The 20,886-nt window shown below is 42.2% G+C and overlaps 1 protein-coding gene across 5 annotated transcripts in view; it reads right to left on the bottom strand.

Annotated features, from left to right (window-relative positions):
• Positions 1–20,886, bottom strand: part of LYPD6B (LY6/PLAUR domain containing 6B) — a 179,658-nt gene that overhangs the window by 85,172 nt on the left and 73,600 nt on the right. Inside the window, exon 1 of one of the 5 annotated variants that reach the window (XM_013059046.2) lies at positions 4,013–4,080. The exons of the other annotated variants lie outside the window; for them this stretch is intronic. The gene's annotated coding sequence lies outside the window, so the exon portion shown is untranslated. Of the gene's footprint in view, positions 1–4,012; positions 4,081–20,886 lie in introns of those variants that run through there. 5 annotated transcript variants of the gene reach the window in all.

Raw genomic sequence — 20,886 nt, 5'->3', positions numbered from 1 at the left:
TGGTAAATTAGCTCTCATTTGATTTCTGATGTTTGATTCTTTTAAAATGTTTTAAACTTTCACAGAAATAGATTGAAAAATCCATATTTATTCATTCATAAGCATGTTTAACTGAACCATATCCTCTTTACCTAGAGGACCCCTCAAAATTTACAAAATACAGCTTATAATGGGGGAATTACAAGGGACCCGGGGCAGGGGGTAGAATCAGATATAACTAGGAGTAATCTGCTTTGAAGAGTTGATTCTTGAATATCTTGTGAATATTTTCCAGGATTTCAAAATAACTTTGGTTTAAAAATTCGAAGGCATCTTCTTATTAATTCTTCATATCCCTAACTTTGTCTGCCTCACTACTGTTGACTATAGTATGCCAGCCTCAAAGATCTTGATTTGATAGCTCTGGGCCGGTGGACAGTGACTGACAACAAGGATTAACGATACGGTTTCTAGATGGATCCTGGCTTACGTCCAGATTTGGCTAATGCTAAACCAACGCATTCCTTTGCCTCCCCCTATAGCAACACTTCCCTGTACCGCAGCATACACTGTGAGAGAATGGGGTTGCTGGCACAATTTCAAGTTATATCATTGATTCAAATCTATCCCCAAGCAAACCTGCTTTTATTTCAGATGAACACTCTCTAGTGGTCTGAAGTGCAGGGGCAGTAAAACAATTGTACATTTATGTAGCATTCCCATCCCCAGAGGAATAGTTTCCTAGGCCTACAAATACCTAAGAGGTAATAAAGAGTTTCATGAGCTGGAGTCTCCTTTTTGTCTATAGTTTGTTTTTTGTTTTTTTGTTTTGTTTTGTTTTTAAATCAGAATTCCATGTAATAGATAACGAATCTGGTGCTTAACAGCAGCAGCCCTAATAAAGTATACTGCATGCATAATTCTCACTTAATAGTAAGTACTGCATAAACCTATGGTAAAAATAGTAATATTCAGCTTGTATATAAGAAGGAGCAAGAAAAATAAGTTGGGCCTTCAAGGAAGGCTGCAGGGAGATGCTGACTAAGTACATCCTTGGATTTCCTCTGCGCAGACATTCTCCATCTGATATCCACAGGGCTTCCTGCTTCCCTTCCTTCCTTCCACTCTCTGCTCAATTGTCTCCTTATCAGAAAGGTCTTTCTTGACCATATTTCTTTACAACAGCAATCCCTGCATTCCTTAGCCCCTTCTCTACTTGCTTGTTGCTTTTTTCCCTCCATTTATTTGTTTGTGCATAACACTTACTACCACCAGAAACAGGTTCATTTTCTCTCTTCCCCAAATCTAACATATGCCCAGAGAGCAGGGGCTGGGTTTTGTTCAATATTGCATCTCCAATACACCTAGCACCAAGTAGGCATTCAATAAATACGTGATGAATGAATGATTTTTTTAAACTCTTTCCAATCACTCACATTCCATCCAAGCATCTCAATAGTGAAACCAAGACACAGAGATGGTAGAAATCTTCCCAACATCCTCTTCTCCCTTATTCCAGCAAAGAACAGCACTCTACGAAAAAGTCAAACTTGATCCAAACAAATGGCCCAAGAATCTGTGAATCCTGCAGCAATACATCTAGAAGTGTACCTTACAGAGCAACAACTGAATGAATTTAGACTTCGTGGCTCTGACACTGTTGAAAGGTGCCCACTTTGCATGGTTCCCAAACATGTTCTCCAAGAGTTTATCCAAAAGAGGAGAAATCAGCCACTATGTCTACTTACCACCTTAAAACGAGACCAGTGTATACCAACTATATCAGCTCCTGTCCACCACCTAAGTTAAAAGGACAGGGGTAGATACTAAGACCAGAGATTACTGTGGACACTGGGCATGCATGAACTTCATTAAATGGACCACAGAGCACCACACAGCACCAGTTCACGACCACACAGCACCAGTTCACCAAGTGCTACTTGGCACTTCAGAATCTCTCCAGCACACAACATCACCTTCCCCAATGACTGAAGACTGTAAGACCATTGAAGTCTTCAGTGTAGCTAAGAGGAAGCAACCAAGATATACCAAGAAATGAGAGGCTGTGAATCACTTAAATCACAGGAGATCTAGAACTTACTAAACACAGAACAATGAAATATAACTAAATAAGCAGTAAAGTGTCTGATCCATAATTGCTCTTGGTTCTGTTGCTACAAGTGCACATACCAGAGAAAAAATTTTAAGAATGAATAAATAAATAAAAGCTTCAGTCCACAGAAGCTAAGGGGCTCTGGGCAGACCATAATTCTGTCTCGGTATTCTGTCTTGACGTTTGCTACCAAAGTGTTCTACTAAACTGCCTGCCACGGAGCCATGAAGCAGAGCCCTAGTAATTCTTCCAACAAGTTACTGAGATTGAAAGGCTAATTTAATGGGGCAGGGCCAAGTGCACTTAACAAACCGCACATCTGTAAGATGGAAATATGTTGTCCTCATCTTTAGCGGTAACTCTCTTCACTAAGTAGCTCTCCAGGAGTTCTGAAGCCTTTCTCCTTCCCGGTGTGCAGCTGCCAATGAGTTCACTTCCTTCTGCACAAAAGAGGCTACCAAAATGGGGGCGGGGTGTGTGCCCCGGACCCACTGGAGCTTCGGTGAATTGAGAAATCTGAGCCACATCTGATCCCATCCGTGAAGAATGCGTGGACTCCTGTTCTCCATGTTAGTAACCTATATACCTTCCCGAAGTTCCCTTCTCCTTGTCCAAATGGAAATCAAATCATGCAATCACATGGATGGGGAACACGTTTCCACGTCATGCTTTCCAGTGTAAGTCCATCCCAGGCCACCTGGGCTGCCCTGAGAAAGCTGCTTCTATTTGCTGTGCATGGGGAGAGTCCAGCGCAGCCCGGGAAAAGCGTTTTCAAGATGTCAAAAAGATGAACTCCATTTTAGACATGGCTATTCTTTTGATGTAATGAATCAAAGTCTGGTCTGGCCAGCTTTATGTGATTCTATGTGCCACACAGCTCTGACTTGCCCAGGATGCCATTTCTAGAAAAGGCAGCACAACCATATGGAAAGCCCCCACGATGCACGGCTTTGCTCAGCCACTCACCGCAGCTCTGGGCTCATCACTTCTCACTTCCTAGTCTCAGTTTTGCCAGCTCTAAGACAAAAAAGGAAGACCAAAATGATACCTGAGACTGCAGTCTACCTTCATATCCTCTGGTTCTGTGGGGTTTTCTGGGATGTCTCTCTTTGAAAGTAGTATTTTCATCATCCATTCTTTCTGGCCTTTCTGGTTAGCCTGTATTCATCCCTAGAGACTTTACTAGTCAGCTGTCCTTTGTCTTATGCTGGAGAATATTCTGTGTGACCCTTCAAGTCACATAAGAGACTGACTTAGGACACATGTATACTTTCTTTGGGGAGCCTGCAGATAGGTCCTTTCTAACCCTTGGCTCCTAAACTCTTGTACTCAAGACTAGCCTTTAAGTCATTAGTGACCTTCCCAGAATGCTTTGCTCGTCTCTCCCTTCTCTTTATATTTCTTGCATTTTCTCATCTACTTTGGTTTTTCCCCTCCTCCTTTCTCATCTTTTCTCACTGGGTCCTGCCAGCCCAACTAAAGAGATATTTAGACCCACTGGGAACCTGGAGGAAGAGAAGAAATCGCTGCTTATCTTCAATGAACAGAACCACGAGATTAGGACTAAAAGCTATTTGAAGCACATTCATGTTGACAACTTTAAGAAAGCTATAACATAAAGCCATAGGAGATGAAATGAATTCTGGATTGCAAATGGACAGCAACAACTACCTTCATGTTGAAACATTCTAAGACACTGCTTTGTGTCCAAAGTTCTTTGATAGAAAGTCGATGATTACAGTAAGATACAGAAATCACAGAATTTAACCAATGTGCCAGCAGCATAATCCCAGAGATTAATGAAACTCCAGATCACAACCGGTTCACATATTTTTGTTAAGCAGGAGTGGCTCGTGTGGTGAGGATTTGTAGTTCAATCAAATTATCCTCTCTACATCCACTTGTGAATATAATACTCACAACATCCATGTGATTAACCAAAGCAGCCTAGTCCAGGAGGGTTGCCAATGGCAGGCAGCAATGTGGCCTATCTAAACAAACGAACATGGAAAGGTATCATTAGAACTGAAGTTGCAGACATTTGGGATATAAGTTTTTTAAAGTAGGAAACTTTAGGCAGGGGAGGAGTCCTAAGGCAGTCCTTAGGCTCAATATCCTTTCCCAGCCACACACACCAGGTGCAAGGACACAGACTTCATACAGCATCCTCCTGTCCCCAGGTAGAAAGATCTGGTGGGATGCAGATGAAGTGAATGCAAATTTTAAGCAGTGAAAGGACCAGGGAGGAGGAATACAGAGGATGCTCCTCTCCCCAGTCATGGAGAATCACTTCATCTGGCCCTGCTGTAACTCAGTGGGACCAGGCCCCCTTCCTCTTCTAGAGGCACAAACCTTTGGTTTCCTGGCAAGCACCTTAAACTGTGTCTCCAGGTGTGCAACAGAATTTGCCAGATGCCTAGGACGGATGACTAACCCCTGTCCCTCCTTGATCAATCCCTTTGTGGGTGTCTGCCTAAGTAAACTCCTTGGGATGGATACAGGACACAAGCCAAACCACTCTGATGTCCAAATTAAAGCACTTGACTTCCCCCCTCCCCCACCTTCAAAAAGCATTTTTTTCCCCCTAGAACAATAGGATCATAATACATCTGGAAATTTGCCAGTTTGGCAGCAGGGTCTGGAGGACAGATTAATAGAGCAGCACAAACTACATCCTGAGCAAGAGTCTAAGCTCTGGGCTGGGTCTGGGGTAAATCCAAAGCAGAGAAAGGCAAGGCTTAAGGGGTGAAGGAGAAGGGTTACCCCTGAAGTCCTGTTCTGACAGACCTCTCAAGGGCATCCAGGGAAGTGGGGGATGCATTCACTCTATTTGAGCACAAGGCTAACAGCACCCAGGCTCCTGGACCAAAGGTGAGGGCCTGGGATGGAGCAGAAGTGGAAACCTGGGGGAGTAAGAAGAAACAAAAACAAAAAGTCACCTCTTGGGTGCCTGGGTGGCTCAGTGGGTTAAGCTGCTGCCTTCGGCTCAGGTCATGATCTCAGGGTCCTGGGATCGAGTCCCACATCGGGCTCTCTGCTCAGCGGGGAGCCTGCTTTCCTCTCTCTCTCTCTGCCTGTCTGTCTGTCTACTTGTGATGTCTCTCTGTCAAATAAGTAAATAAAATCTAAAAAAAAAAAAAAAAGTCACCTCTTTTTTTTTTTTTAAGATTTTATTTACTTATTTGACAGAGATCACTAGTAGGCAGAGAGGCTGGCGGTGGCATGGGCGGCGGGGGGGGGGGTGGGAGCAGCCTCCCTGCTGAGCAGAGAGCCCAATGTAGGGCTTGATCCCAGGACCGTGAGATCATGACCTGAGCCAAAGGCAGAGGCTTTAACCCACTGAGCCACCCAGGTGCCCCAAAAAGCCACTTTTTTTCACCAAAGGAAGAACAATAATGAGAAGCACTGGGACCATGACAAAAGAAAGATCTAACAATGCTTCTCTTCAGCATGCTAGCCCTCAGTGTGTCAGGTACCTGTCTCTGTATCTCCTTCTCCCTCCTTCCCTGTTACCCCAGCCTTGCTGCCAAGTCCTGAGCTGGCATCCACTCAAGAGTCAGCACACACAGAGCTCCTACTGGCACCAGGCATGGAGTTAGAAATGAAGGACACATGGAACCACAAAAGACCCTGAATAACCAAAGCAATGCTGAAAAAGAGAAGCGTAGGTGGAGGCATCACAATTCTGGACTTTAAGCTCTATTACAAAGCTCTAATCATAGAGACAGTATGGTACTGGCACAAAGACATATAGATCAATGGAACAGAAGAAAAGCCAGAGATGGTCCCACAACTTTATGGTTCACTAATCTTCGACAAAGCAGGAAGGAATATACAGTGGGAAAAAAGGATGATCTCTTCAACAAATAGTGTTGGGAAAATTGGACAGCTACATGAAGAATGAAACTGGACCACTTTCTTACACCATCCACAAGAATAAATTCAAAATGGATAACAGACCTAAACATGGGACAGGAAACCATCAAAACCCTAGAGGAGAACAGAGGCAGCAACTTCTTTGACCTCAACCATAGTAACTTCTTACTAAACATGCTGCAGGAGGCAAGGGAAACAAAAGCAAACATGAACTATCAGGATTTCATCAAGAGAAAATCTACTGCACAGCAAAATAAACAATGAAACTAAAAGGCAACCAACCGAATGTGAGCAGATATTTGCAAGTGACATATCTGATAAAGGGTTAGTATCCAAAATCCTAAAGTACTCGGCAAACTCAACACCCAAAAAACAAATCCAGCCAAGAAATGGGCAGAAGACCCAAAGAGACATTTCTCCAAAGAAGATATCCAGATGGCTAACAGGCACTGAAGAGATGCTCAACATCACTCATCATCAGGGGAATACAAAACAAACCATGATAAGACACTACCCCACACCTATCAGAAGCGTTAAAATGAACAACACAGGAAACAACAGATATCCGTGAGGATGTGAAGAAAGGGGAATTTTCTTACACTGCTGGTGGGAATGCAAACTGGTGCAGCCAATCTGGAAAACAGTATGGAACTTCCTCCAAAAGTTAAAAATAGAACTACTCTATGACCCCATAATTGCCCTACTAGCTATTTACCCAAAGAATGCAAAAAATACAGATTCAAAGGGGTACATGCATCCCAAGGTTTACAGTAGCACTATCAGGAATAGCAAACTATGGAAAGAGCCCCAGTGTTCATAGTGTCCACAGCCTGATGAGTGGATAATGATGTGATACATACACAGAGAGAAAGAAATGTTACTCAGCCCTCAAGAAGAATGAACTCTTGCCATTTGCAATGACACGGATGGAGCTAGAGTATACTATGCTAAGTGAAATCAGTCAGAAAAAGACAAATACTGTATGATTTCACTCAGATGTGGAATTCAGGAAACAGATGAACACATAGGAAGGAAAGGTGGGGTGGGAAGAGCGAGAGAGGGAAGCAAACATAAGAGAGAACAAAATGAGGGTTGCTAAAGGGGATTTGGGTGGTTAACAGGCTAAATGAGTGATAGGTATTAAGAAGGGCACTTGTGATGATGCACCCTGGGTGTTATATGTAAGTAATGAATCACCAAATTCTACTCCTGAAACCAGTATTACACAACAGGTTAACTAACTAGAATTTACATAAAAATTAAAAAAAAAAAAATGAAGGACCTGGAAGAATTCTATGGGTTCTCTGCTCTGAAGATACAAAGTCCAACAGAAAAGCTGGATAAATCCCACTGGGGTCTCCTCTATTTCAGCATGAGTACCACCAGCTAAGGATCCTTGCCAATGTCATAGAAAAGGGTATGGCTCTGTCAAGCCCTCAGCACTCCCCACTCCTCCTTTCAAAGGTATCTTCCCCTCCCCAGTAGATAGCCTTCCTATTACACAACTGGATTTACATTCCCTTGATTCAAAGATTATCTCCAGTTGAAAGCCAGGAGGAAGACATTCATGATTCTCAGTGATTTACACCTCTGAAGGAAGGAGTTAACTGTACCCATCCCAAAGGGAAGATTTTCAGACAGAGAATGTGAGGGTATGCAGAGAGCAGCCCAGGCCTGCCATCTGTCCTGACTCCTTCAGGCCATGCTCTTAAGAAATACCCTGCTGGGATGCCTGGGTGGCTCAGGTGGTTAGGCAGCTGCCTTTGGCTCAGGTCATGATCCCAGCATCCTGGGATCGAGTCCCACATCTGGATCCTTGCTTCTCCCTCTGCCTGTCACTCTGTCTGCCTGTGCTCACACACACTCTCTCTCTGACAAATAAATACAATCTTAAAAAAAAAAATTAATAAATACCCTGCTTGCTATAGTTATATATTCTCAAGCTTGAGAAATCATAATGCTCTAAGTAATTCCACATGCAATAATTCTTATATTTGTTTCTTTATGGGAGTCTTAGAAATCTAGAGGAGATAGCTTTTTTAGAACTTTCCTAAGCATAGATTTTGGTCTTGGTCCTTCTTGCCCTGCATGTACCCAGCAGAAGACCTCCTTGTGTTGAAGAACATATCCAGAGTTTTAGGAAGCATACAACAGCCCCCAGATTGCTATTCATCCAATCAGTATGACATTTCAATCAATCAGGAATTATCATTTTTCATCCGGAAAGAGATGCGATTCCCCTGGTGAGTTTTCCCTTCCTCTCATTTGTGAGGTTAAGGTAGGTGGCCTATGTGATTCTCATCAGATTTTCTTCTGGAATATAATCAAAAGAATCAGAACACTAGGCAAGATTAAAAATAAAGCCCTCTCTCAAGAGAAAAGAAAAGGGAGGTGTTATGTTCTTTGGCATGTCCTTAAGCATCTGAGCAATGAATAGATATGTAACCTTCTACAACCCATCTTGTTGCTATTTTGTCAATACAAATGGCTCTGTAATTGCCTTCAGAAATTCTGACTTGTTTTGAAACGTTATTTTTGAAAAGAAAAAAATTAGGATATGTTTCACATTCAAAGACCCTATTACCACTCTTCACTAAGAACACAGAGTACCTTACCCATTTCTTCAAAGGACTGTATCCAGATGAGGCAAAAATGCTACATATTAGCTTAACACCAAATAAAGCACTGTTATGTCTCCACTTCCCATCCTTGTGAGACTCTCTCATGTAATCATAGCAGCTACTCATCAATAATATGAAGGGAGATGCAGTACCAATGATTAGAACCAGGACAAAAAATCAGTTTCCAGAAAATATCCCTAAAGTCCATGATTTAGATCTATAACTTAAACTGAACAACTTGCTCTATTTAGATTGGTCTACCAGGAGATTTCAAATGCTATCTTAAGGTTTAATTTTTGTGTCTGCATTCAATAAAATCTTGCAGGGGAAAAAAAACCAAACAAACCTACATGCTATATCCAAATCCCTGAAAAAAATATAACTCAGTTACAGAAAAATTTTTCATGGTAGGTATAGCCAGGTATAAAAAGAAAAATGAGACACAAACCTAATTTTCAAGAAGCAAATGATGCCAATACCTTATCTAAATGGAAAGAGCCACTTGAATAATGGGTTATATTTTTTCTTCTAAATAAAGAAATCAGTTGCATGACACAAGTTAGCTGAAAATATATCTTATAAAGAAATTAAATACTTAAATATGGGATCCATTTTTTTCCCCTAAAAGAAATAGTCTTTGTCATACATAATACTGTATTTTGAAGAAACACCTTTGACCAATGACCCCAGGGTTATCAGCAAAGAAGAGCATACAGAAAGTAGTATGTGAAATGCTGGGTGATGAGGACACTATCATACCCCATGTTGGGTCCCCCAATAATGGGTCCATGGTCAAAGGAGCAAGACTGATACAAAGTTAAAGTCAAGCAAAGCTTTATTTCCCACCAAGCATCCAGAATCAAACCGACTGTCAAACAGACAGTCGGGGTCGCCCCTTACAGAGAGGGAGACCCCTCCCTGCCCCACAGACTAACTTTTATAGAGCAGAGGCCATGTGGTTGAGCCTGACCACACACAGGTGGCAAATGATATTGTAACACACAGAGAAAGCTGCACAGTCATGCTAGGTCACACATGGGTGGCCAATTGAATTACAATTCACCCTATAGTAGCTATTTGAACTAGCCTATCAACTTAGTCAGAATTGGTGCCCAAAAGGTGGGGCCCATACTCCTTGGTGGCTAGGGAGACAGTATGCACACTATACTGACTGGATGTCTCCACCTGACCGGACTCATCCCTGCATTCTGGCCGTTATCTCCACCTGACCTGACCCACCCTTGTATTTGGGCTTTGTTACCTGGGACTGGTTTCCCAGACTTGCTTTTAAGTAAGTTCCCCTGGTGGGGGGGCGGTTTAGGATCAATTTAAGTTTTACTGCATAAACAACAAAATGGCTGTTCAACTGAGGTGGGGCTGCTCTGGCTAAATAGGCCCTTACACCCCATAAGCCAGAAGTAGTTCCAGAACTCAGCCTATAATCAGGTACAAGTTAGCTGTGACGGAGAAGAAACAAGGAAGTAGGGCATCCTCTAAAGAGACCAAATTTTCTGCTTCTAGCCTATACTCTAAGAGGCCCTTTTGCTAAAACAAAACTCTAGATAAGTAGAACAAACTTCATATTGCATTTCTGATCACCAAAAAACTACAAAAAGTATTCCAAAGGAGTGTATGCACAAGTAGAGAAGAAGAGAGAGAGAAAGAGGGAGGGAAGGAAAAAATGTAAGATAAATTCAAAATTGTAAGTGGCAAGCATACATGTAAGTCAGGATTGCCCTGGGAGCAGATGCTTCAGCTTCAGATATGGAATGCTGGGTCCCTCACACGGTTGGGTAGCTGAATCTGACACTCGTGAAGTCAAGACCCCCTGAAGGTTGCTAACATAGTCCTAGGTCAGTCCTGCCCCCAAGCTCCACACAAGAAATGCAAATCTTCTTGGAGAAAAGCTCTCAATTTAAGTCCTCAATGTTGCTATCAATTGAATTTAATCAAATATAAGCTCTCAAAAAAGAATTTCCTCAACACCCAAGAAAATAAAGTAACATAAGTGAGAGTTGCCAGAAACAGAAAGACACCCTTAATTTCCAAATATTTAGCACTCTTAGATAGATTGTGCTTTAGCACTCTCAGATTTTTATTCCATATTCTATTACATGAGATATTTCATGTTTCGAAACATGTTTCGAAACATGAAATATCTCATGTAATAGAATATGGAATAAAAAAATGAATGAGACTTTAAAAAATGACCAGAAATATTCACAAATTAGTCCAAGAGAATTTTCAGAAACAACACAAAATCATTCAAATTAAAAACTCAATGGACAAGTTAACCTTCATATTTACCACAGCTGAAGTTAGAATCACTTGAACCAATAAGAGTTCTGGAAAAAAGTGACCAGAACGCAATAAAAAGAGACAGAAAATATTAAAAGGATATTAAGAGACATGAAGCATAGAGTAAGAAAGTTGAAAATTGAAGTCCTAGGAGAGAATTAAGATTGGAGGGCAGGCAGTTTTGAGACATAACAGCCAAGGTTAATGAAAGACACCAATCCAAAGACACAGAAAACACTCTTTACTAAGCAGAATAAAAAGAATTTCACATCTAGGCACATTGAAGTGATACTGCAAAGTACCAAAGACAATGACATTATAATATCACCCACAAAAAAAGACCAACAGTTAGACAAACAAACTTCTCAAAAGCAACAACTAAAGTCAGAAAACAGAAGTGATCCAATCTTCAAAGTGTTAGGAGAATAGAACTGTTAACTATAAAAGAAACCACAGTCTCAAAATGGCATCTCTTAAGGCCAAGTCACCTAACTGGGGCTTAACACCTAACCTAACTGCAGTTTCAACCTCCCCCAAAAATGTAAATCTTAAAAGGTCAGTCAGGAATTTTCTGATAAACACCCCTGAGGTAAACTGTCACAAGGGCCCAGAAGAAGAGGTAAATTATCGAATCAGACCCCTGGATTCCCCTAGGGTATGGTGATCTGCCTGGAACAATCCTGTCTTTTCTTTTGCTAATAACTTTCTTGCCCCATCCTCCACCCTATAAAAACCTTCCATTTTGTACAACTCCTCAGGGCTCCCCTCTACTTGCCAGATGGGCAACTGCCTGGATCATGAACCCATTAACAAAGCCAATTAGATCTTCAAATTTACTCGGTTGAATTTTTCTTCTTTGACATCTACAACGCCCAATGAAGCCTTTTTTTTTTTTTTTTTTTTTTTTTTTTTTTAAAAAAGGAGAATGTGCTTTGGTGAGTGCTGTGAAGTGTATAAACCTGGCGATTCACAGACCTGTACCCCTGGGGATAAAAATATATGTTTATAAAAAATTAAAAATTTCTAATAAATAAATAAATCTAGGTTTCTGCAACTCAAAAGAAAAAAAAAGAAGGAAAATGGAATAAATACATTCTTTTAAACAAAAATGGAAAGTTTACCACCAATAAATGTCCCTAAAGAAATGCCCTAAAAGATGTGCTTTTAAGATTTATTTGAAAGAGAGAAAGAACAAGTACATAAGTGCAAGGGGCAGGAAAGGACAGAGGGAGAAGAAAGAGAATCTCCAGCAGATTCCCGCTGCTTGAGGACTACCACCCCCCACCATGCAGGGCCTGATCCCACAACCCTGAGATCATGACCTGAGCTAAAACCAAGAGTCGATGCATAAATGCCAGAGCCACCCAGGCACCCAAAGGATGTACTTTAGGAAGCAAGAAAATGAACCCAGAGAAATATCTGATATGCAAGAAATGATAAGCAGAAAAAACGGTAAATATATAGGTAATTTAATACAGGTATTTTTACAACTCGGTAAAACAATGCTAAAACTAAAGTGTATCTCATGGTGGTAAAAAGAGAGAACTAACATGTTAAACAATAATAGAATTCATGAGAGTGATTAAAGTACTCCCAGAGGCTGTGTTGCTTAGAAAGGGGTTAGGATTCTAATGAACTGCATTGACAAAGGGGGGAAATGGCACCCAGGCCCTAATCAGCCTGGATCACACCAGGACTCCCCACTGTCCCGCTCCCCTTAGACCTCTCCAGTGTGTGGGGAAGAGTTGGGAGGTGGGGGAGAACCAGCAGATTGGACATGTTTCTTAACACAAGGGGATTCTGGGTCAGTCCCTGAGAGAGAAGGAACACCTTGGAGGCAAGGAAAGGCCTGGAGGCAGATGAAAGGCATTTTTGCAGCCACTTTCAGCTGTGTCTAGAAAGTAATCCACTTACTTCACTTGCAGACCAGACTAGGTGTGGCTTTGTTTGTGAAGGGCTTTGTTGGGGCTGTGCATTGTTTGACTTCGGCAAACAGGCTTGGGGATTAGGGGTTTGTGAAGTCACTTCACTGCCTGGTACATGAGGATGTGTTTGAGCTCCTGGGTCTCACCATCCCAGAGTTTTGGGGTGGCAGGGAAAAGAGGACGTGAAAGGTCTATGTTCGACTGGGGAAGTCCAATTTCCTCCTGGAATTTTCCTGCTGGGTGCAATCTGACCTCATCAACCCACATTAACTCCCTTCTTGAGAAAATAAAAAACACAACCAAAGTCTTCTGTCTTCAAAGGCTTCCTTGCAACTTGGGTGACCCAGTTCAGGTCTCGTGTGTCAGGGTCAGCCTCCAGGAAAATTGCCCAGAGAAGCTTCCTGTGACTGGTTCACCACTTTTCATAATTTGGATGTTGGGACTGGTAAGGGGAGAAGCTGGTGAGGAGCTGCACTGTAACTTGTGGAATGCGCAGGGTCCTTTTTACCTAAGCCTAAAGCAAACAGCACCACATCAACGGGCAAGGGGGAAACTGAGTAACACATTCCAGTGCCAGTTCTAGTTACTTGTCTGTTACCTAGGTTATCTCTACCTCTGAAGATCTCCATTAGAAGAATCAGGGAGCAGTGACAACCGTGAATAACCACCCTGTTCCTACAACTTTAGAAGCATTAGAAGTGATTCTACTCCTGAGAGCTGCTAAGGACAAGGGATGCTGCACCACTAAGAATACCCAGCTACTCCAGCATGCACACCTGTTCCTAGTTATCATTCAATGCCTCCATTGCATAATGTGTCTTACAACCCTACCTAAAAAACTGACCCGTGCATTCAATACCAAACACTCGTTACCTATTTTCTCAACATGCATATAACTGCCTTGAGTATTAATATAAATTTTCTGCCTTAATGCATAGAGAAGACAATGCCCAGCAGAAAAACTGTCACTGATAATTAGAAGGCAGTTTCTCCCAGCCCCAAAGAGGACTATATATGGATATCCACCCCCAAGAAGCATTGCATTCAAAATCCACACAACACAGGGGTGGGGTATTGTAGTGAGAAATTAAGAGACATTCCTTAATATTTTCTTCCTTTTTAAGTTGGAGAGAGAACATGAGCAAGGGGGATAGGGGCAGAGGGAACGCAAGCTCTAGCTGACTCCCTTCTGAGTGTGAAGCTGGCATAGGGGGCTTAGGGCTCGATCCCAGAACCCTGAGATCATGACCTGAGCTGAAATCAAGAGTAGGATGCTTAACCTACAGAGCCACCAGGGCACCCCTAAAGACATTCTTCGATATTTTCAAAAAATGAGATTAATACTTCAGAAAATCAACCCCCAAACATTTATAAAATTTCACTATGCTACTTGGTAATGGCAGAAATAGGAAGAATCAGCTTTGGATTCCACAGGAAAGAGTCCCAAACAAGAAAATCATGGAGCAAATGAGCCACAGGGCTCCTTTTGGCTAATATCAGATTTCCTAACTATGTACCACTGAATCATCCAAAACCTCATGAATTCTTGATATGAAGACTCATAAAGTCTTCTTAGCACTAAAAGAGAGGTTTAGAAAAAATCTGTACCTTCCTTCCTCCTTTAATTCACATAGGCAGGGATTATCCATCCAGTGTTAACTCCATGGTACTTGTCCAACTTAAATTATATCCAGACTTTTTTTTCAAAAAAGAAAAACAGGGGTGCCTGGGTGGCTCAGTGGGTTAAAGCCTCTGCCTTCAGCTCAGGTCATGGTCTCAGGGTCCTGGGATCGAGCCCTGCACTGGGCTCTCTGCTCAGCAGGGAGCCTGCTTCCTCCTCTCTCTCTGCCTGCCTCTCTGCCTGGTTGTGATTTCTCTCTGTCAAATAAATAAAGTATTAAAAAAAAAAAAAAGAAAGAAAGAAAAAGAAAAACATTTGGGGCACCTGGATGGCTCAGTCTGTTGAGAAAAATATTTGGGGCCCTTGGTTTTGGCTCAGGTCATGATCTCATGGGTCATGGGATTGACCCCTGGATCGGGCTCCAAGCTCATCAGGGAGTCTGCTTGAAGAGTGTCTCTCTCTCTCTCTCTGCCTCCCTCTCCTGCTCTCAAAATAAGTGAATTTTATTTTCACTTATTGAAAAAAGGAGAGGGAGGGGCACCTGGTCAAGCATCTGCCTTTGGCTCAGATCATGATCCCTGGGTTCTGGGATCAGGGCCCACATTGGGCTCCTTATACTACGGAGCCTTCTTCTCCCTCTCCCTCTGTCTGCTGCTCCCACTGCTTATGCTCTCTCTCTCTCTCTGCATCAAATAAATAAATAAATCCTTGAAAGAAAGAAAGAAAGAAAAGGAGAGAGAGAAAGCGAGAAAGGAAGGAAGGAAAGAAGGAAGGAAAAGCAAAAGAAAAATGTTCCCTCAAATCTCCCAACTTTAACTTTGTTGTTTCTAATGTATTCCTTAGAAAACTGCAACATAAAACCAGGTACAAAATCTTTAGATGTATCACCCTTTATTTATACAAACCAAAGCACATGTATAAGCAAACACAACCCAAACTACAGAACCAAGATCATTCAAATTAACCATAATTCCACACACTACCTCATGTTCAGCTGAAACCATGCTGCTGTCCAAGTGAGGATCTACGTGGTACTGGCCAACGACTGTGGTGGCATGGGTCCTTTTGAGCTCCACAAGCATGTACTTCCGTGTTCTGGGTGAAGACTGGGTTCTCCCACCACTTCCCTTTCTAGAAGTGCTGTGAAAGCTTTCTTCATCAGCCTGCTCTGTGGACATTCAGTCTTTAAATGCAAATAGTGCTTTGGTGTCGAGTTAGTTCTACCCTGGGTTCTTTTTGTTGTTGTTTTCTGCTGGGTTTTTTTGTGGTTTAATAACCCTCCACATTTAAACAGGTTGTGCTTGACACTAATTTGAACACAAACCTAAATGTATATTGGAAATCATGTGCCAGTGCTTAGTTATAAGACAGGTATCCAATGATCCAGGAGAGGAGGCCTGGATAAAATTTTTCTTGCCATGCACATGAAAGCAACTTTTTAAAATTCTTACATAAGACTCATAAACCACTCCTACCCGCCTCCCCCGAAATCACCAAGGCCCAGAGGTCCTCAGCTGCCAATGTGAGAAACTGCCCCCATGGAATGCTGTCTATCACCAAGTTCCTACAGAGAATCTCCCTTTAGTGTGTTCTTGAAAGTAGTAACATGCTTGGATCAAAACTTCGAGGGGTGAGGGCCAGAGCCGGAGGAGAGCTGGAGTAGCAGGTGTAAGAAAGAACATCAGAGCAGACATAAGAGAACTAGAGAGACTGCCAAAAAGCAAACACAGCCTGCAGACATGGGGTTGTTCTCACCGGTGCTGAGTGCTCTTTCTGAGCCACCCCCCCTACCCCCCGGCTCTCTGACTGTGACCTAGTTTTCATAGTAAAGGAAATGCAATATTTAAGGTCTTTCTCAAAGACTGTAGTCCAGAGAGATGTTAAATACCATCCCACCCTGAGATTCTACAAAATAAGCCCTGAACGGCCGCTGAAACACACTTCCCGTCATCATTGTGCCAGTTCATTTTTAGCCTTTGCACCTCCAGCCTGAGATCCATGGTCTGCCCGGCTGTGTCCCCCAGGGGGGTGAACCCCGCAGACCATCCCCAGGTTCCTGTGGCAACTGACTTGTGTTGGGTTTGGCTAATGGAGGCAGTGGCAGGAGACCAGAGCAAGGGAGGGAAGGAAGGGTGGGGGGGTGGGAGCCCCCCCACCCCCATGTTTCAAGCCCAGCATCAAGTGGCGTCCCTCTGCAGACCCAACCCTAGGGCACTGCTTCCTCTATGGCTGCAGTTCTGAGTGCTCTTGAGACACTGCTTCCTTTCCTGGTCTCTTCCATCCAGAGTTGGCCATAAGCCCTCCCGGAACATGCCTTCTCTCTCGTCCCCTCAGCTCAGGGCTCCCGTGGCTTTCTGTGGCTGTACTCCCCTGTCCTGTCACCCTGCACACACTCAGCAGTTTAAACCCCCTGAATTCTCCTCATTTGAACTAATGGTGTGAATTCTGTGTCCTGCTGGGGCCACTGAGGATACAGTCATAAAATTTGGTCAGGCTGATCAGAACCATGCAAACCCAGAGGTGCCTGGGTGGCTCAGTGGGTTAAAGCCTCTGCCTTCAGCTCAGGTCATGATCCCAGGGTCCTGGGATGGAGGCCCACATCAGGCTCTCTGCTCAGCAAGGAGCCTGCTTCCCCCTCTCTGCCTGCCACTCTGCCTACTTGTGATCTCTGTCAAATAAATAAAAATCTTAAAAAAAAAAAAAAAAGAACTATGCAAACCCATAGGTGCAGATTAGACATTCAAAAAGTAATATAAAGAAGAAAAATCACCAACAGGAAAAGCAAACCCATGAAGATAATCACATAAACAAAAGCCTTGACCTTCTAAGTCCATTCGTGAAAAATTTAGCTAAAAAATAATAATACCTTTTGGAAATAAAAAAGCTATCTTTGTGAAAAAGTTAACTACATCATCATCTATAGTAGGGGAAATTTTGGAAACAACCTAGATATCCTCCAGTAGGAAAATAAATTCTGACACTAACAACTTGAAGGACTAGGATGCTACCATGAACTAGCATTAAGACTTTATGGGAGGGCACCTGGGTTGCTCAGTCATTAAGCGTCTGCCTTCAGTTCAGGTCATAATCCTGGAGTCCTGGGATCGAGCCCCGCATCGGACTTCTGGCCAGTGGGAAGCTGGCTTCTCCCTCTCCCACTCCCCTGCTTGTGCTGGCATGCACTCTCTGTCTCTGTGTGTCAAATAAATAAAATCTTAAAATAAAATAAAATAAAATAAAAAGTGAAATAAATAAAATAAAATATTTCCTTTGAAATAAAACAAAGGGCATGATATCGAGAGGCCTCATGGCTCCAGCCAGTGACAGGAGAGGTGCATACAGAGAGATTAAAGCTCTTCCAGACTATTCCCCCCTTCCGATCAATAAGCAACCTTCAGCAGGACATTTAACGTCCGCCTGTTTCTTTGCTCGGCGGTGGAAGGACTACCGACCCCCTTACAAGAATGTGAAGTTGATGAAACCCAATAAATCTGCAAAAAATATATATTTTTGCTTTCGTACACCTGCTTCACTGTCTATACTGACTGCATAAGCTGCCTCTAGCTGGGACAATTTAAAACGAAATCATTTTCTTCGACAAATTTTATGATACAGTGTTTGAGCTGTGTTTCCAAGACGGAGCACTTTCATTAGTAAGTGGTAAGACGAACACTGTCATTCGAGGGCCTTCATTGGAGGTTTTAAAATATGTTTCACGTTCCTCCTTAAAGAGATCCCATCTAGCAGAGTGATAACTGATTGATGGCTATGACCTTCTTCACATTCTTCTAACTCCTTTTAAAATGAAATCAAGGCTCTTGCTGCTGCTGGTGTCTATGGGCCCGGTGCCAAGGCACAGTAATGAGGGCTACATATCATTCCCCCCTCCTCAAGCCCGCCATCTCAGTTCATTGTTAATGTGTTAATGCGACCAACAAACACATCAAAAGAGGGGCCATCCAAGAGAAACACGCTTTCCCCATTCCCAAGGCTTGTATCCTTTAAACGCTGGTTGTCGGAAAGACAATGTCTTCGTACTGAAGACGAATATGACACCGTATCAACATTACAACAAAATGCTTTTATAGACATAAAGCTCTTTATGCTTTAATTTTAAACTGATGATTTGATATCTTCCTAAATTATACATTTTAGCAGAATTTCCTAATCTAAAACATTTATTTGTCTAGAATATATATTAACTTGAAATATTGCCATTCCTATTTCATAGCTGAGCGGAAGGTAATTTTCTTTAATTACACATTAATTCCAATGTACTACTTGGAAGTTAGGCAGTTATTGTTTTAACAGGGTGAGGATTAATGGGCAGGTGTTCTACTATACTCTGAAGAAGAAATAGAGGAATTATACATGATTCATTTTCTCACTTCTCTGAGCTGAAAAATATTAACAACACTGCCACTTACACTTATAAAGCACTTTTTATTTTCAGAGTGCCTTCTTATCTGAGATTATGTTTTCCTGGATCTTTTAGCTTTGACAGATTTTTCCAGATAACACACAACTCTAGTTTTTCAACTTTCTGATGCCCAGACATTTTATGTTCCTATGTTTATATCAACAGGATGCAATAAGATGTAGTAGAATAACCAACCATGGCCTTTGGAGACCAAAAAACCTGGGTTCAATCTCGGTTCTACCAACACTCCATGACCTTGGGTGAATTACTATGATCATCAGTTTTGCCATACTTACAATAAGGATAATATTCACTTCTGGGAAACCTGGGTGGCTCAGTCAGCTAAGCATCCAGCTCCTGATTGCAGCTCAGGTCATGATCTCAGGATTATGAGATCAAGCCCCACATCAGGCTCCACACTCAGTGTGGAGTCTGCTTGTCCCTCTCCCTCTACTCCTAACCCCCCTCAAAGAAATAAATAAAATCTTAAAAAAAATAAAATAAAATAAAATAATATCCACTTCCATCAATGGCTATTGAAGGAATAAATAAGATATAATTTATAAAAAAGAGTCTTTTCTATATCTGGTTGGCATATTAGCAGTTATCCTCCTCTGTCTTAGACATTGTCTTGCCCCTAGCTGCCTTATTTTCTTCAAAATATTTAAATTCAGAGAGGTATGGAGGAAGTAGAAAATCAAGAATAAGAACATTAGTTCCAGAAATTGTACCAGGGGTCTTGCATTGGGATTCTCCCAGACATCTTCTGTCCTGATGGGCCTACTCAAGCAGTCTGCAAATATTCACCCATCTCTCTTCTACTTTTTTTTTTTTTTAAGATTTTATTTATTTATTTGACAGAGAGAAATCACAAGTAGATGGAGAGGCAGGCAGAGAGAGAGAGGGAAGCAGGCTCCCTGCTGAGCAGAGAGCCCGATGCGGGACTCGATCCCAGGACTCTGAGATCACGACCCGAGCCGAAGGCAGCGGCTCAACCCACTGAGCCACCCAGGCGCCCCTCTCTTCTACTTTAATAAAGTTAGCAATGCTTTGGATAAAACCAATACTCATCAGTTGGCACTCCTGTATTTTAAGTTTAAAAGCATGTGTCAAACCCAAGAAAACATCTAAAATACAGAATACCTTTTGGTTACTGTGGGAGCCAGGCTTCACAATGGGCCCCAAGGATCTCACTAAAGGCCATGCCTTTAGGAGTGTTCTCCCCTGCCCCCAACACATACTCTAAAGTCAGATTGGTCTATTATGCCACCAATGAAATGAGGTGGAAGTGATGATGTTTGACTTCTGAGGTTAGGTCCTGGAAGACATTGGAATTTTGGGGTCTCTTGGATCAGTTGCTCTGGGGGAAAACAATAATCAGGTCATAAGGACACTCAAGCAGTCCCAAGAAGAGGCCCACATGAAGAGGGACCAACTTGCCAGCTATAAGAGTCACCTTCGACATAAATCCTTCCGCCGCAGTCAAGCCTTCAAATGCCTGCAGCTCAGGCCAATATGTGACTACCTCATGAGAAACAATATGTGACTACCTCATGAGAAACACTGATGCAGAATTGCCCAGCCAAGCCAATTCTGGTTTCCAGACCCACTGAAACCCCTGAGAGATAATAAATGATTATTGCTGTTTTAAGCAACTACAATTTGAAGTTGTTACACAGAAGTGAATTATTATTACGGTAACAAGTGTAATTTAGCAAGAATATGCAATGGAATGACCTGACCCTTCACCATGCAACTACCAACCCAGAGAACATCTCCAAACCAATGATTTTAATATACAGATCACTGTCATATTTTAAACATCATCACCTCACAGATTAACAAATTCCTCAAGTCCCATACTAATTCCAAAAACCTTTCTAAAAATGATATATTTGATCATGTAGAAATGCAAAATGTCTACACAGAAAAGCTAGAAAGTAAAAATCTAATGACAAATGAGGAAAATTCCCAGCAACGTATGATAGAGGGCTAAAACCTACATAAAAGAATGTATAAATCAATAAAAATAA

This window comes from Mustela putorius, unplaced genomic scaffold, assembly GCF_011764305.1.
Source record: "Mustela putorius furo isolate JIRA1106 unplaced genomic scaffold, ASM1176430v1.1 tig00003867_pilon_pilon_pilon, whole genome shotgun sequence".
Taxonomy (NCBI): domain Eukaryota; kingdom Metazoa; phylum Chordata; class Mammalia; order Carnivora; family Mustelidae; genus Mustela; species Mustela putorius.
This window is presented reverse-complemented; position numbering and strand designations above follow the sequence as displayed.